General features: G+C 51.3%; 1 long non-coding RNA gene across 2 annotated transcripts in view; it reads left to right on the top strand.

Moving 5' to 3' along the window:
* Positions 1 to 2,583: 2,583 nt before the first annotated feature.
* LOC120381468 overlaps positions 2,584 to 16,814 on the top strand; it is a 29,448-nt gene continuing 15,217 nt past the window's right edge. The window contains exons 1-2 of one of the 2 annotated variants that reach the window (XR_005588064.1): positions 2,584 to 2,797; positions 4,417 to 4,858. This is a non-coding gene — a long non-coding RNA (uncharacterized LOC120381468). Of the gene's footprint in view, positions 2,798 to 2,851; positions 3,031 to 4,416; positions 4,859 to 16,814 lie in introns of those variants that run through there. The other variant, XR_005588063.1, reaches the window with a different exon arrangement.

Below are 16,814 nucleotides of genomic sequence, written 5' to 3'. Positions count from 1 at the left end.
GCCATCAAAAAAGCTAACAACATGGTAGGATTCATAAGAAATGGGATTGAAAAGAACATCAAGGGGGCAGCCTCTAATATCCGGGAACCACCATGGCTACTACAGCACTGCACACGGGATATTTTATATCTATCTTTGAGAATTGATGAGGAAATAGGTCAAAAAAGAAATATTTGCTAATATGACAGAAAACAAACAAGACAGGGGAGGGATAGCTCAGTGGTTTGAGCATTGGCCTGCTAAACCCAAGGTTGTGAGCTCAATCCTTGAGGGAGCCACTTAGGGATCTAGGGCAAAAATTGGTCCTGCTAGTGAAGGCAGGGGGCTGCACTCAATGACCTTTTGAGGTCCCTTCCAGTTCTAGGAGACTGGTATATTACCTTATCTGAAGGGATTTTATATTGATACTTAATACGCAAGAAAATTGGGACAGTTTGATGGGACTAGTCTACAGAATACACACACACACACACACACACAGAAATGGTTCCACCACCATTCCCAGGAAGCCGTTTGTGAAGCTGTTTTAAGAAGGCCAGGGACGGGTTCTGAAGCAGGAACGCTCCTTGACAGCGGGGAGGGGCAGGGGACAGGCAACTGGTAGCTGTAGGGAGCTGCACTGGAAAACTGGAGGGGGTGAGGGCAGGGTCAGATTAAACTTTTGTGAGCCTGGCACCAAACATACCTGTGGGCCCCCATTGAGGCAATGGAGCATGACGTGGGGAGGTCAGTCCCCAGACCAAGGGGCCAGCGAGGGGTCTGGCATGACAGGAGCAGCCCTGCTCCACCCAGCCCAGTGCAAGGGCACTACTTACAAACTGCCAGTTGCCAGATGCACAGTGGCCCTGTGATGCCAGCATGTCCCTTCCCCTTGGGGGGCTGGCCCATGCCACACTACAGAGACCCCTCCCAACTCCCCCCAACGCCCTATGACCAGAGCCCCCCCCCCAGACCTCCACCAGAAATGCTCAGCACCCTGCACAACACCACCCCTGCACATAGTCCCACCACAACTTCCCGGCACCCCGCACAGAACCCCCACTCCCTATTGCCCCAACACACACATCTTCCCCACCCCCTCACAGCCCAGCCCACAGACTCCCCAGAGACCCACTGCCCCATGCCCTGCCTTCCGGCCACACTCACTGGCCCTACTGGGAGGTGACTGTGTCTGCTGGGCTGAGCTGGCAGTACAGCCAGGGCTGGTCCTGGGGCCAGGAATTGCTCTGTCCCTTCAGGAATGGTGTGATCAGCCAGGCCAAAGCCTTCCCTGGCCAGACTCCCTCAAGAGCCTGGAGGGGCCCAGCCAAGCCCCCCACACTGTCTGCCCCCCGCCCCCCGGGCTGAGACTGGCCAGGCTTCTGCACCAGCCCCAGGCAGCTCAGCTCCAGGGACACAGGTGGGGCCCCACAGGCCTGGAGCCAGAGGTGCACTGGGGTCCTGCCAGGGGGCATAGAGGAGCCCTTGGCCAGCTGGCAGGCAGGCCAAGAGGAACAAGTGGGGGGTGGGGGGAGGCGTGAGGTCTCCAGTGCAAGTGGAGTAGGCTGGGCCCCTTCTGAGCATGGGCCTGGCTCCATGAGCCACTGGCGCCATTGTAAACCTGGCACTGGGTGGGGGTGGGGGTGGGGGGGCAGCAACTGGGACTGGTTACTCCACTGAGAACACTCACTTCTCCCTTCCCCTCCTGTGTCCTGTTACTGGCAGAGAATGGCCGCCCTGTCCCACCCCAGAGCCAGCCGTGTTTCCAGGCTCCCTGTAAACTGCACCAGTTTGGGGAAGGGCTCAGGGCAGCAATTTCCCACCTAAACAAGGACAATTTGCTGCAGATAAAACGGGTGGGAAAACTTCCCAGAGCTGAGGAGATTTTAAACTCACCTTTGAGAATTAGAAAATGGGGCAAAATCCAAGGAGGAGAATGAAGACATGGACAATCATTGGAGAGAAAAGGGCAGGGCGGGGATCTGCTTGGATTTTATACCCGTATTTGATCATTAGAGAAAAAGGGGAAGAATTCAGGACAAATTAATCTTTGAGACTGAAGTGACAAAATCACAGAGAATGTCATTAAACCCCCCCCCGCTGCGATCTCCCGCCTGCCCAGAGACAGGTCTCCATCTCCCCACAGGTCACGCGGTCTGTCCCCTCCCGCCATCTCTGGCTCATTTTTCATCCCCCCCGGCTCCAGGGCAGCCCCTGGCTGGAGCTGGGGGCAGAGGGGTCCCTGCTGGGATCGCAGCTCGGAGCCTGCCCCAGGGGCGGGGGGGGGGGAATCTGTGCCCCCCTGTGCAGAGGCGCCTCCCCGCCTGTCCCGGCCCCTGGTTAATCACCTGCGGTCTCCGGCCCGGGGCTGCCCGGGGGGCGGGGCCCAGCTGGAGAAACCCCCCCCCGGCCCGGGGAGCAGCAGCGGCTCAGCCCGGGCCCGGAGCACACGGAGGCGGCAGCAGCAGCATCTGGGCTGTGCCAGAGCCCCGCCCCCAGGAGCTGCCCCGCCCCGGAGCTCTGGGCTTTGTTCTCCCGGCCCCGCTCCCCCGAGCTACCTCAGCCCCGGCAGCAAACGCCGCTGGGACAGGCACCGAGCATGCGCAGTAAGAGCTGTTGAACCCCTCCCTTACCTGGGCCGCGGAGGGCGGAAGCGCCCCCGGGGCAGGCTGGGAGATGTAGTTCCTGGCTCTCCCCGGAGCAGAAGTGACGTTGAGCGGCGGGGGAGAGAACGAGCCGGGCTGCGAACGCGCGCGGGGCGCTGTGGCTCTGCCTGGCTCGTGCGGGGCCGTTGGAGCCTCTCCCGGGCCGGAGAAGGGTTGGTGCCGTTAGAGCTCTGGGCATGCGCAGATCGGCCGGGCGGTGGGGGGCGGTCCCGCATGCGCAGAGGCGGCGTCACCTGCTGCTGCTTCTCCCTGGCGCCGCGGGGCCGGGCGGAGCGGGAGGGTCTGTGCCGGGGAGACCCATTAACGCCCCCGGGCCCGGCCCGGGCCCTGCCCCGCTGGAGCCGCCCCGGGCTCTGCCCGTCCGCTGCAGAGTTGCAGCCTCCAGGTACCGCAGCGAGCCCCGGGGCCGGGTGGTGACTCTGCCCCAGTGTCGGAGGGGGGACCCGGCATCTCGCAGCTCTGCCCTGGGGCCCCGCGGGGGGTGCGGGGGGAGGGGCCCGGCCTCACTGGGGTCCCTGCGTGGGGCCGGGCGGGGGCCGGGGGGAGGAGCGGGCGGGAAATGTCTGTGCAGCCCGGACATGGCCGGGGGGGGGGGCAGGTGACCCCCGAGGAGCGGGAGAGAAGGGGGCGGAGATCCCCTCGGATTTACCGCGGCCCCCTCCCGTGGGGACCCTCCTCCTCCCCCGTCCTGCCCCCTTTCTCCCTAGAGAGCCACGAGCAGCGCCCAGGGGACCCCCCTCCCCCAACCCCTGAGAAGTTCCCTGTCCCCGATTGTGCCCCATTTTCTCTCCCTTCGCCAGTGGCCAGTTCAGGTCTCAGGTTTGGGGGGTTTTCTTCCATTTCCACCTGCAGGGATTTGTCCTTGTGCGGGTGGGAAATGGTTCCCCCGAGTGATTCCTGAGCTGGGCAGAGGGTGAATGGGCAGAGGCTGGGGGGCCCTGAGACAGGGACACCTCTGGGGTGGCCACTTTCTGTTGGCAACAGGGCCTGGAAAGTGACCTTCAGACTCCAGCCCCACTCCGTTCCAGGGCTCCCTGATGGCCATGTGAGCGTGAGGCAAGAAGAATCCATCCCATTCTGTTGTTGATTGAATATCACTGTATAATCCCCTCAAATTTCCCATCTTTTCTCTTGAACAGTTGAATGGTAACACAAAAACTTCCCAGATGTTTGTCCTTCTCTCTTATATTGGCAAATATTTAGTTTCTCCTCAGTTCTGAAATATTGGTACCAAATTCTTGAAAATCTTCAGGGGCAGGTGTGTATATATAAGCAAGCAAGAAGCAAGCTAGAGATAAAGAGGTTAGATCAATCAGGGAGGATGGGGCCCTGTTCCAGCAGCTGAGGTGTGAAAACCAAGGGAGGAGAAACTGGTTCTGTAATTGGCAAGCCATTCACAGTCTTTGTTTAGTCCTAAACTGATGGTGTTCAGTTTAGGACTAAACAAAGACTGTGAATGGCTTGCCAATTACAGAACCAGTTTCTCCTCCCTTGGTTTTCACACCTCAGCTGCTGGAACAGGGCCCCATCCTCCCTGATTGATCTAACCTCTTTATCTCTAGCTTGCTTCTTGCTTGCTTATATATACACACCTGCCCCTGGAAATTTCCACTGCTTGCATCCGAAGAAGTGGGTATTCACCCACGAAAGCTCATGCTGCAAAACATCTGTTAGTCTATAAGGTGCCACAGGATTCTTTGCTGCTTCTACAGAACCAGACTAACATGGCTACCCCTCTGATACTTGAAAATCTTCCTGCTTTTCTCTCCAGGTGTCTGACTGAGAACAGGGCTCTTATCGTACTGACCGTGGCTTTGCCTGGGATTAGGTTCCGCGGTGTCCCGCAGATTGTGGGCACTGCAGAAACCCTGACCAAGTTTGAGGTCCTGCTTGTGCCAGGAATTGCACAGACCTCTACAGAGAGCAGAGACCTTGTTGTGCCGGGTGCTGCAGTGACCCTGACTGAGCTCCGGGCCCCTGTTGTGCCAGGCCCTGCATCAACACCAAGTGAAATCAGGCTCCCATTGTGCCAGGTGCTGCAGAGACAGCAAACAAACTCAGGGACCTTGTTGTTCCTGGAGCTGCAGAGACCCCAACTGAGATCTGGGCCCTGTTCTGCCAGGTGCTGCAGAGGCCCCAACAGAGGTCAGACCCCACTGTTGTGACAGGTGCTGTGAAGACCGCAACTGACATCAGGCCCTGCATTGTGCCAGGTAAAACTGAGACCTGAATTGAGATCATGCCCCCGCCCCCCTTATGCCAGGCAGCGCAGCACTGCGGCCCAGATTGCTGCCTCCATTGTTCAGGGTACTTGAGAAACCTTGACTGAGATCTGTGTCCCTATTGAGCCTGGCATTTCAATGACCCCGGCCAAGATCATGCCCCACCACTGTACTGGGCACTGCACAGACCCTGACAGATCCTGCCCCCACATTTTGCCAGATGCTGCAGGGACTCCAAACAAAATCAGGGATCCTGTAATGCCGGGAGTTGCAGAGCCCTCAACTGAGATCAGGCCCCCTGTTGTGCAGGGCTCCTGCACAGACACTGACCAAGATCAGGGTCCCCATTGTGACAGGTGGTGAACAGACACCAAGGGTATCTCTACCCTGCCATTAAAAACCCCCAGCTGGCCCATGCCAGGTGACTCAGGCTCACGGGCTCAGGCGAAGGGGCTGTTTAATTGCACTGTAGATGTCTGGGCTCGGGCTGGGGCCAGGCTGTAGGACCCTGCGAGGTGGGAGGGTGCCAGACCTTGGGCTGCAGCCCCAGCCGGAACATGGACACCACAATTAAACAGCCCCACAGCCTGAGCCGTGTGAGCCCAAGTCAGCTGGCACAGGCCAGCCGCCGGTGTCTGACTGCAGTGTGGACATGCCCACAGGGACAGAGAGGCCTTGCCACAAAAAGCTCAAAGGCTAAATAGGCCAATGGTGGGCGGCGACTCTCCATTTTACAGATGGGGAAACTGAAGTTCAGAGAGCTGAAGTAATTTGCTCAAGTTTTCATGGAGAATTTGGGGCAAAACTGGGAACTGAACCCAGATTGTTTGATTTCTTGCCTCTCCCCTTAACCCCAAGCCCAGCGTGTGTGTGTACAGCGTTGTTTTGGTCTGTGTTTGCCTTGCATTGGCTTCCAAGGGAGGTTGTGGAATTTCCTTCATTGGAGTTTTTAAGACCAGGTTAGAGATACACCAGTCTGGGAATGTCTAGGGATGTCACACGAGGCTGGAGTAGACGACCTCTCAAGGTCCCTTCCAGGCCTACATTGAAATAATTCTCTTTTGTGCTGTGTCCCGTTCTATGCTGAGCTGTTTTGCATGGTGCCATTTGGAACTGTGATTGCACCATGTTGTGTTGCATAGTTTTATGGTGCATTGTTTTGCCTCAGCGTGTTTGGTGCCTGTGTTGTGTTGGTTTGAGTTGAGCTCTTTTTCATTGTGTAATTTTGTCCTAGGGTGTATTACTTAGCTTTGTGTTGCTTTCTTTTCCTTTGTATTGTCATTTTATGCTGTGGTTTTTGTTGTTTCTTTTATTTTTTCCTGAATTTCCTGACATTACGTTGTGGTGGGTTTTACTCTGTATGTTGTGTTTTATACTTATATATTTCATAGCATCATAGAAATGTAGTGCTGGACAGGACCTCAAGATGTCATCAAGTCCAGCTCTCTGCCTAGGCAGGACCAAGTATATGTAGATTATCTGTGACAGAGCTTTGTCCTACCTGTTCTTAAAAACTTCTAGGGAAAGAGACTCCCCAGCCCCCTTGTAAGACTATTCCCAAGCTGACCTGCCTTAGCTCTGGGGCCACCCACACAGATTGTAGTGGTGAGCAGCTCTGGAGAGAGAGGAGACCCCAGTGAGTGGGCAGCTGGGTAAAGAGACTAAAGTTGGGAGGAGAAACATTGACGTGTCCAAGGTCACCCAGGCTGTCTGTGACCAAGCTAGAAATAGATCCCAGTTCTAGTGCCACCGTACTGCTGTTTTGGTCACTGAAGGTCTCTGCCACACTGGTGTTTTAGGCAGTGGTGCAAACCCTTCGTATAGACAGAATTTACACTAGTGCACTCTGATTGGCACTAGTGCACCATGTCCAAGTTTGAAGGTTTGGGGTGTGGAGGGACAGTGACCTCGCTGAGGCCTGGGGCTGGCTGAACAGTGCAGCTGGTAAGGGAGGGGCAGCAGTGAGTGCTGGAGGTATGAGCCAGGAGCACAGCCCCACAGGACTGGACACTGACTTCTCCTGACCCAGGGGTCACCCCCCAGCTGTGTGCAGGGACTGCAGCTGAGCTGCCTGCCAAGACAGCCTGTGCATCCATGGACAAACCACCTCTTCCTGCACATTAATACAATGGGATCTGGGGACCTTTCCAAGCTGCGGGTGACGGGGCTCTGGAGTTACCGGGGTCTGTCCCTGGCTCTGTCCCTGACCTGCTTGGTGACCTGGGGGAAGTCACAGCCCCTCTGTGCTTTCCTCCTCCCCATTGTCTACTTGGATTGTGATCTCTTTGGGGCAAGGACTGTCCCTCTCTGTCTGTGCAGTGCCCAGCACAATGGGGGTGCTGATCTCAGTCAGTTCTCTGCCATGTGCTGCATGATGGGGCCCTGATCTCCATCAGTGTCTGTGCAACACAGAGCAAGTTTATAGACTCTCAGACTTTAAGGCCAGAAGGGCCCATCATGATCATCTAGTCTGACCTCCCGCACATCGCAGGCCACAGAACCTCACTCACCCACTTCTGTAATAGACCCCAATCACTGGCTGAGTTAATGAAGTCCTCCAATAATTTTTTAAAGACTTCAGATTACAGAAAAATCCACCATTCACACTAGTTTAAACCTGCAAATGACCCATGCCGTGCCCCATGCTGCAGAGGAAGGCAAAAAACTCCAATACCCCAGGGTCTGTGCCAATCTGAGTCTGGGCAAAATTCCTTCCCATCCCCAAATATGGCAATCAATTAGATCCTGAGTGTGTAGGCAAGACCCAGCAGCCAGACACCAGGGAAAAAATTCTCTGTAGCAACTCAGAGCCCTGCCCATGTAGTGTCCCATCACCGGCCTTTGGAGATCTTTGTTGCTAGCAGTTGCAGATCAACTACATGCCACTGTAGGCAGCCCCATCATACCAATCCCTCCGTAAAGGTATCAAGCTCAGTCTTGAAGCCAGTTAGGTTTTTTACCCCCACTGTTTCCCTTGGGAGGCTGTTCTAAAACTTCACTCTGATGGTTAGAAACCTTCACCTAATTTCAAGCCAAAACTTATCGATGGCCAATATCCATTTGTTCTAGCGCCAAAATTAGTGCTTAACTTAAATAACTCCTCTCCTTCCCTGGTATTTATTCTTCTGATGTACGGATAGAGAGCAATCCTATCTCTCCTTAGCCTTCTTTTGGTTAGGCTAAACAAGCCAAGCTCTTTAAGTCTCCTCTCATAAAGCAGATTTTTCCATTCCTCAGATCATCCTAATAGCCTTTCTCTGCACCTGTTCCACTTTGAATTCATCCTTCTTAAACATGGGAGACCAGAATGGCTCTCAGTATTTCAGATGAGATCTCATCAGTGCCTTGTATAACAGTACTAACCCTTCCCTCTGTCTACTGGAAATACACCGCTACCCCAATACAACGCAACCAGATATAACATGAATTTGGATATAATGCAGTAAAGCAGGGCTCCGGGGGAGCGGGGCTGCGCACTCTGGTGGATCAAAGCAAGTTTGATATAATGTGGTTTCACCTATAATGCAGTAAGATTTTTTAGCTCCTGAGCACAGCGTTATATCAAGGTAGAGGTGTACCTCACCTGATGCATGCTAGGACTGCATTAAGCTACAGTATTTCATGGCCACATCACATTGGCAGCTCATAATTATCCTGTGATCAACCAATACACCCAGGTCTTTCTCCTCCTCTGTCACTTCCAAATGATAAGTGCAGTGGAGCTGCAAGATTTTCCTGCAGCTGGAACGGTGCCGGAGCACAGCTTCAAAGCCCTGGACCTTTCTGTTCTCATTTTAATTCCCATCTTCTCCACTGTAACAAATAGTTTCTCACATGGAACTGTATCAAATGCCTTACTGACATCCAGATAGATGAGAGCTACTGCATTTCCTTTGTCCAAAAAATTAGTCACCTTCTCATGGAAGGAGAACAGGTTTCCTTGGCACGATCTACCTTTTGTAACACCATGTTTTATTTATTTATAGTGCTGAAGGCTGGGAGGAACTGTTAGCAGTAGGCTGAGAATGGCCATGTGGAGGTGGGGGAGGGGATGGCAGACAGTGGGGAGGCAGGAGGATGCGGCATTGGAGGTGTATCTGGGATTGTGTTTTGTAGGAGTCCATGTCTCTGCTCCCTGTGGCCGTGGTGCGTTGTGTACCAAAGCAGCATGTCAGCAGAGCAGACGCACACAGCGTTCACTGCCAGATGGGCTGGGCGATTTTTCAGGGCCCAGCTTGATATGCCTGGCTGGGGTGGGTTCAGTTGGGCGGGGGTCTGGGGCGCTGATAGTTTAGGATCTTCCTTTTTGCATACTCAATTCTTTCCCTTTATTGTTTTACCCTCACCTATGCCCGATGCCGCTCTCTTCTTAACTTGCTTCAGTTATTTCACTTCCAGTTTTTAAATGGGATCTAAGAATTGCAAAGCTGAATGAAAGATAAACAAACAGAACCATTTGGATGTTGGCCCAGAGCTGGTAGAACGGTACCTAGTGACGGTCGGCTGTAATGACCGGGTTCCCTACAGCGTTTTCTGAGCCACGTCAAAGAGCCAAAAGCGCTTTTTAGGGTGAAAGGGCTCGTCAGCTGTTTGCTATGTAGGGAGCATGTCACCAGCTGGGACTTGCAGTCTGTCAGGAGTGGTGCGCTGGATTGTATTTAGGAATCTCAAAATAGAAGACGGCTGGTTCACAATATCCAATGAAATCTTGCAAACATTTATTCAAATAGACCCTAATGCAGAGGTGGGCAAACTACGGCCCCTCCTCTGTCCCATCCGGCAGCCTCAGCGCGCCAGGCTGCCGGTGCAAGGCTCTGGGCGGCGGGAGCTCATGGTATAGTTCCAGCTCTTCAGAGTACTCCCATTGACTCAGAAGTAGCAAACACTGGGTGTGATGTAAAGTGTTTTGTGGGATGAAGACCTTATTTGCAAGCTCTTTGAAGCAGGAAACTTCAAAGGCATGAGACTGGTCGGTCAGTTGGACTCACACACACACACAATGTGAAAACAGGAGTCCTTCGCCTGTTTCTACAGGGCTCTGTTGCACTTGCACAGCATGAGTCCTAATCGCTCATTTAAAATACCCATAACAACCAGCTGATGTTTTACTTCCCTTCCTATTTTCAGTGTTGTTACTTGTTTGTTTGTGGTTTTGTTTGCTGTGTTGCTTTATTACTTATTTTTACTGTTCTATTTGTGTGAAGTATTCATCAAATTGAGAATTGACATCCCATAGAAATGGTATGAGCCTGAGTGAATACCTTTTACTCTCCTTTCCAGTATCAGAAAAAATTGTATTAATATTTTCGATGAGAGCATGACTATTTCTAGTTGACTCATAGATTTGTTTAGCATTTTAAAGCTGAGCTGTGTGCGCATTACTATGCATTCAAGAGGGATAGTTTTGTGAACTGCAAAAGTCCGGTGCATGCTAGTGTTTTGGCAGATGCTTCATTTTTTTGAGAGCAGCTTTCCCTGAAGATTTAGTGGTCTGTGGTAGGAGTAGGTTATTAAATTGGGTCTCTGGTGCATATTTTTAATGCTTTTACTTAATGCCCATGACTGTGTTTTATTTCTGTAGCTGTTTTCAGTATGCCACATTTTGGTGTGTTTACTAGCTTGAGTTGTTAGAAAGGATACGTGTACTCCAAGCGCAGTGTTAATTTTCTTTTTTATTTGATTTCATGTTTGTGGAGATTAATGGAAGGAGGATTGGACTAGATGACCTCCTGAGGTCCCTTCCAACCCTGAGATTCTATGATTCTATGAGGAGGCACACATCAGAGCCCTAAGGGGGCTCCTATTAGGGCCTTAGTGGGGCGCTGGGTGTTCGCTACTTCCCACCACCCAACACAGATGGAATGAGGTTGAGTAGTGTCCACAAAAGAGAAACTAACAACTAATTATTCCTCAAGAAAGGCTTTTGATGACTTACGACTATAAAGGCAACACAGGCAGAATAAGAAGAACAGAATTAAAGACCAACACTGAGTGAGAATTAATATAAATGACAAATGATACTGGAGACAGGCACAAGTACAAGTAATATTATGCATTAACTACCTATTCCTATAAGTACATATATAAAAGACAATTAATATTGGAAACAGTTACAAGAACACGCAATGCTGCTATTTTTGATTAGCTAACAACCTTACAGGCGTTATATCCACCTCCAATAGCATAGAATTCTATATGTGATACTAATACATTGATTAACTATATTTTACCAATCTTAACATACATATATATATATATAAAAAATCTTTATCTAATCAATAAACTTTTACTAACTGTTATGCTAACTTTATGGTAACTTATACTGAAGACAGGCACAGTGACTTGCAAAGTTACTATGATTTATAATCTGTTGACCTTGCCCACACCATACCCGTTTCCAGCAAGGCACAAATACATATACTGTTGCTATATAAGGATTTACTATTAACTACTACTACTTTTAAACAATTGATTGATAAACTTAACCTATAGTATTAATACAGACTTAAGATTAACCAGCTCGAGCATTACCAAACTGTTTTACCTAATACCTCACCCTGTTTTCATCCAGAGATATGTTACCTTTCAGTTGACCATTCCCTGCACTGGCCAGGCACAGATAGTCAGTGAAGCGCAAGTCCCTTTGGTTCAGGGGGTGTATGTGAGCCTGACAAAGAGTGATCTCTTTTAGGTCAACAACACACACACACATATATGCGCTTCTGCATTTTATTTATACAGTACTTGCTGGCCGTGCTTTTGAACAAGTCAACCAATCAAGGTGGCCAAATTTTACAGGGTGGCATTTGCGGTTGTTTTGAACTAATGAACTGTGCACCTGTGACCAGCTCATCTTTCCTTTTTTGCGGCTAGTTGTGGTCAATTTGCTAGACTTAAAAAACCCTAAATCAGCTTAAAGAAGTGTCTGGTTGCAGAGCATAGTAACCACAAGTCTGTATCAACCTTTACAGAGTTTCCTTCTTAATCTATAAAGCTACCTAGATAGATTATGCTTATGCTTGCAGGATTCTACTATACTCGCTTCTTACAGCTTCCGGAAGTTTGAGGCCTAACAGTACTTAGCCTGACACTATTTGGCAGGGCTTATGCACATTAAGCACAATGTTAAATACACATCTTAAGCAGTGCACCTTATTAATTATCCCTTGTTTTAATATTCTTTCTTCTTCTTCCATTCCTATGAACTGTTAAAAATATATATCTAGGGGTTTTGTTTGTACTGGTGGCGCACATACACACAGTATCTCAATATTGGTGGAGCACATAAGAGTCATTCTGCACATGGATGGAAAAAATTAGAGGGAACATTGGTGACGACTCCCTCTTGGGTGGATGGGCCGATCCTGGGGCCCATTACCTCTCGGTGATTGATTTCCATTCCAAGTCCATAAAGTAGATTTTCAATATAAATCCTTTTTTCCTTACATACACCCCATACGTTGATCTCTCTCAGTCATTATGAGTCTTGATCAGTTATGAGCTTTTTGTAGATGCCTCTGTCACAGAGTCATCGGGTCAGTGCTCTGGAACTACTCTGTATGAAGCCAGTCAGGACTCTGGGGGAGCCTCCTCTCTCTGAGCGTACTGTCTCCAGGGCAGAAGCTTACACAGCTTCAACCTTCCTGGGTCTGACCTCGGAGCATTCAGCATCCCCAGCCACACTGTGTGCTTCCTGCAGTGAGTTCCCCCGGATGGGGCTCCTGAGGAAGCCAGAGAGTCCTGCACCCCAACTCTGCAGCCAGCCAGCCAGTAAAACAGAAGGTTTATTAGGTGACAGGAACACAGCGTAGAACAGAGCTTGCTATCACAGAAATCAGTGACTTTCAGCCAAGTCCATCTTGGGAGTCCTGAGCCAGACGCCCTGGACTCCCCCTCTTCCAGTCCCCCTACGCAGACGTCCCACTTCCAGCGACCTGACCTCCGACACCCCCCTGTTGCTCCTTCTCCCTTTCCTTGTCTCACTTCCCAAGCAAAAGGTGTCACCTGGTCGCACCTCTCTCCTGGGTCTCAGGTTACATAAGTGCAGGCAGCTGGGAAGCTTCACCTGCCTTGAGGGCCTCAGCAAAAATCACACACCCAATTCACACCACCAATGTATTGCTGTAGCACACTGGGAAACTGAGGTACACACATTTATTAGTATAGGACAGTAAGACTCACATGCAACATAACAAGATGAATAAACCCCACTTTGTCACAGCCTCACATGATCTCCCCTATAGGTAAATACCCTCTAAGAGATGTTTGGTGTGGTGGGTTTGTCAGGTCTCAGGTGAGAGCTGCTGGCAAAGACCAAGTGACCCTTTGCCCTCTGTGTCACTGTCTGACCCCCATAGGCCAGGGAGAGGACAACTTTCTGCTAATGGCCTTCAGAATGGGTGCTGAGTTCACTGCAGTGTCCCATGTCCCCTCTCCGTTTGCCTTCTCGCTGTGCTGTCTGGGACGCTGCCCCGCTTCCTGCTCCCCAGGCCACCCCGTGTCTACTCCATGTGCCAGGCTGCTGGCAGCCCCCAGTGAGAGGCCATCCAGCCCATCAAACTGGTGCCCAACTGCTGGGCCTCAGGCCTTCTGGGGTGCAGCTCTGAGAGTCCCATTGGCCCCTGCCCCAGGGTGCTACGGGGGCACGTCCGTCTAGTGTGTCAGGGCTCAACCCTCTGGCTGAGGCCGCGGAGCACTTTCTTCCTCTCTCGGGGCACCAGGTGAAACAGCACAAGAGCTGACTGTTGGCAAACAAGGGTAAATAAAGGAATAGAGAGTGTGGGGGAGAAACTGAACAGCTCCCATCAGGATATGGGCCTCTCTTACTTCTGGGGGCCCTCAGTTGCCTTCAGAGTTTACTGGGTCTCCAGTGCAAATTTCAGCCCACTCTCCCTTTCAGCTCCGAGGATCCCCACCTTCCCTCGGTGAAGGCCAGAGCCCCGAAAGCTGCCAGCGCTCTCCTTGGGGCTGGAGATGCTCCAGACTGTTCCCTTACCAGTGTTTCCCCCCTCTGAGTAGAGCAGGTCTCTCCTGTTAGCTCCTGCTCCAGTCCTGGCAGTTTAACCCCTTCTATGCCAGCGTGGGGTTTATATAGCCCTTCACAGGCTCCCAGACCCAGTGAATGGCCCCCTATCAGCCCCATGCCTGATGTGCTGGAGCAACCCACTGGCAGCATTGCCCTTGAGGGTGCTGCTCCCACTCCCTCCCCTCCCCGTTTACTGCCACCACAAGGCCTGTCACCGTCACTTCCTGAGGGGTGACCCCCAGAAGGTGTGTTTTGTTATCCCTTTCCCTGCCCCCCACCCCCACCCCCAGGATCCGTTGTGCACCTCTGTCTCTCACGTCTGTCTCAGGAGATAGGCAGGTTATGGGGTGCGGGTGATGCTTTGCTGGAGATCCATCATCGCTGAAGGAGTTGTAGCCTTGACCCTCCTAGAAGGTTGCCAGGATGCTGACGTGCACTGGAGGAGAACTGGGGCTTGGTGGAGTCCATGGACCCTTTGGCCCACACTGTGTCCCTGTAAAGCCTGCTCTGCATTGCTGCCAATTGCTGCTGGTGGCATTGTGCCCGTTAGTCTCTGTAACGCTGTCCCCAGTGTCTTGAGAGCATGAGCACCAGCCTCCGGCAGACTGGTGAGAAGCAGGGCACAAAACCCAAATTGGGTGTGAGGTCTGTATGGAGATTTCACCAACCAAGTATCCAGTGTAAACGCTTCAGGCTCTGTAACAGCATTAACATGGAATCACAGACAGTCCCCTTGGGTGATCCCATATATCTCACCACGCAGGTGAGCTCACCTTTGTGACACATGGTCCCTTCCTCCAGGGGTTCTCAACCTTTTTCTTTCTTAGGCTCCCCCAACATGCTATAAAAACACGGCCCATGTGGACCACAATAACTGGTTTTCTGCATATAAAAGCCAGGGCTGGCATTAGGGGGTAGCAAGCAGGGCAACTGTCTGGGACCCCATGCTTAGGCTTTGTCTTCAGCCCTGAGTGGTGGGGCTCAGGGGCCCAGACTTCAGCCCCATGCACTGGGACTTCAGCTTTCTGCCCTGGGCCTCGGCGAGTCTAATGCCGGCCTTTCTTGGCAGCCCCCTGAAAGCTGCTTGTGACCACCCAGGGGTCCCCAATCCCCTGGTTGAGAGCCACTGCCTTACCCCACGAATCACAGCAATGTTCAGGTTACTGCCAGTCCCAAAGGACCAGTCACTTCCTTAGGTCAACTGAATCTCACAACAAAGACACGCTTTTAGCCAGTCCTGTAATAACCTGTATTATGATTTATTTAAAAGGAAATGAGAGTTGTTTACGAAGTTAAAGCAGGTAATCCTATAGATGCAGACGAGTTACAGTCTTAAATTTCAAAGGTAATAGAAGCTTCTACAATAAGCAAGCTCTACATATTCTTTAGGACTAACCCCGGCTAAACAGCTGGGGATCTCTTGCTTATGCCTAGAAACTTTGTCCCCCAGAGTCCAAACAGCATACAGATAATCAGTTCCTTCTGTATGGGGTTTTTTATCCCCTTCCTGCCATATGCTCTGAGCTGCAAAGTCAGCTAATGGGAAGTCAAGAGCACAACAACAGTCTTTTGTCTTCTTTAACATCCCATTGTCATCAGACACCACCGATGCGGTGCTCTGCTCTGTTCAATGTTGATATCAGTTGGCTATGTTCGTGTGTTCCCTCTGTGTGCTGCAGATTGCTGACACAGCAGACCCCGAGAGAACCCCCAATGACCACAGACTCCAATAAGGTACAAAGGAACCCGGCCAGCTTTATTGTCAAACGAAGCACAGTAATAGTTCCCCACAGTCTCTACAGGACATACTACAAATATGTCCCCCCTGACAATGGACTGGCTCAGTCAGTGGCGGGACTCTCTGCTGCCCCATAGGCCAGACAAAGACGTCCACTTAGGGATGCATTCTTATACATAGGTACAAACAGGTGAGCAGGGCCTGCCTCTGGCTCACAGCCTAACTTTGCTTTACGTTAGCTATGTCTTGACCAGTACTTCAGTTCAGGCCTCTGGCCTCATACCGGGCCTCTGATACCAACGGTTTATGTCTCAGGGCCTCATCTTACTAGGGACCGAATGGCTGGGCAGCAGTTCTGCAGAAAAGGGCCTAGGGGTTACGGTGGACGAAAAGCTGAATATGAGTCAACAGTGTGCCCTTGTTGCCAAGAAGGCTAATGGCATTTTGGGTTGTATAAGTAGGGGCATTTCCAGCAGATCGAGGGATGTGATCATTCCCCTCTATTCAGCACTGGTGAGGCCTCATTTGGAGTACTGTGTCCAGTTTTGGGCCCCACACTACAAGAAGGATGTGGATAAATTGGAGAGAGTCCAGCGGAGGGCAACAAAAATTATTAGGGGGCTGGAGCGCATGACTTACGAGGAGAGGCTGAGGGAACTGGGATTGTTTAGTCTGCAGAAGAGAAGAATGAGGGGGGATTTGATAGCTGCTTTCAACTACCTGAAAGGGGGTTCCAAAGAGGATGGATCTAGACAGTTCTCAGAGGTAGAAGATGACAGAACAAGGAGTAATGGTCTCAAGTTGCAGAGGGGGAGGTTTAGGTTGGACATTAGGAAAAACATTTTCACTAGGAGGGTGGTGAAGCATTGGAATGGGTTACCTAGGGAGGTAGTGGAATCTCCTTCCTTAGAGGTTTTTAAGGTCAGGCTTGACAAAGCCTTGGCTGGGATGATTTAGTTGGGTTTGGTCCTGCTTTGAGCAGGGGGTTGGACTAGATACCTCCTGAGGTCCCTTCCAACCCTGAGATTCTATGATTCCCCTACTTTTTGTCTTTTTATGGGGAGGATGTTTACCCATCGTCCCGGAAAAGCATAATGCATGAACTGAAGATAACCCAGTGGACTAAACACTGTTATGTGGTCACCACATTTTAGCATCATGCCCCATCTGTCCTTAGTCTGCAC

The sequence above is a fragment of the Mauremys reevesii genome, linkage group 14 (genome assembly GCF_016161935.1).
Source record: "Mauremys reevesii isolate NIE-2019 linkage group 14, ASM1616193v1, whole genome shotgun sequence".
NCBI classification, from domain to species: Eukaryota; Metazoa; Chordata; order Testudines; family Geoemydidae; genus Mauremys; species Mauremys reevesii.
Note: the sequence above shows the minus strand (reverse complement) of the source record. Positions and strands in the feature narration are given on the sequence as shown.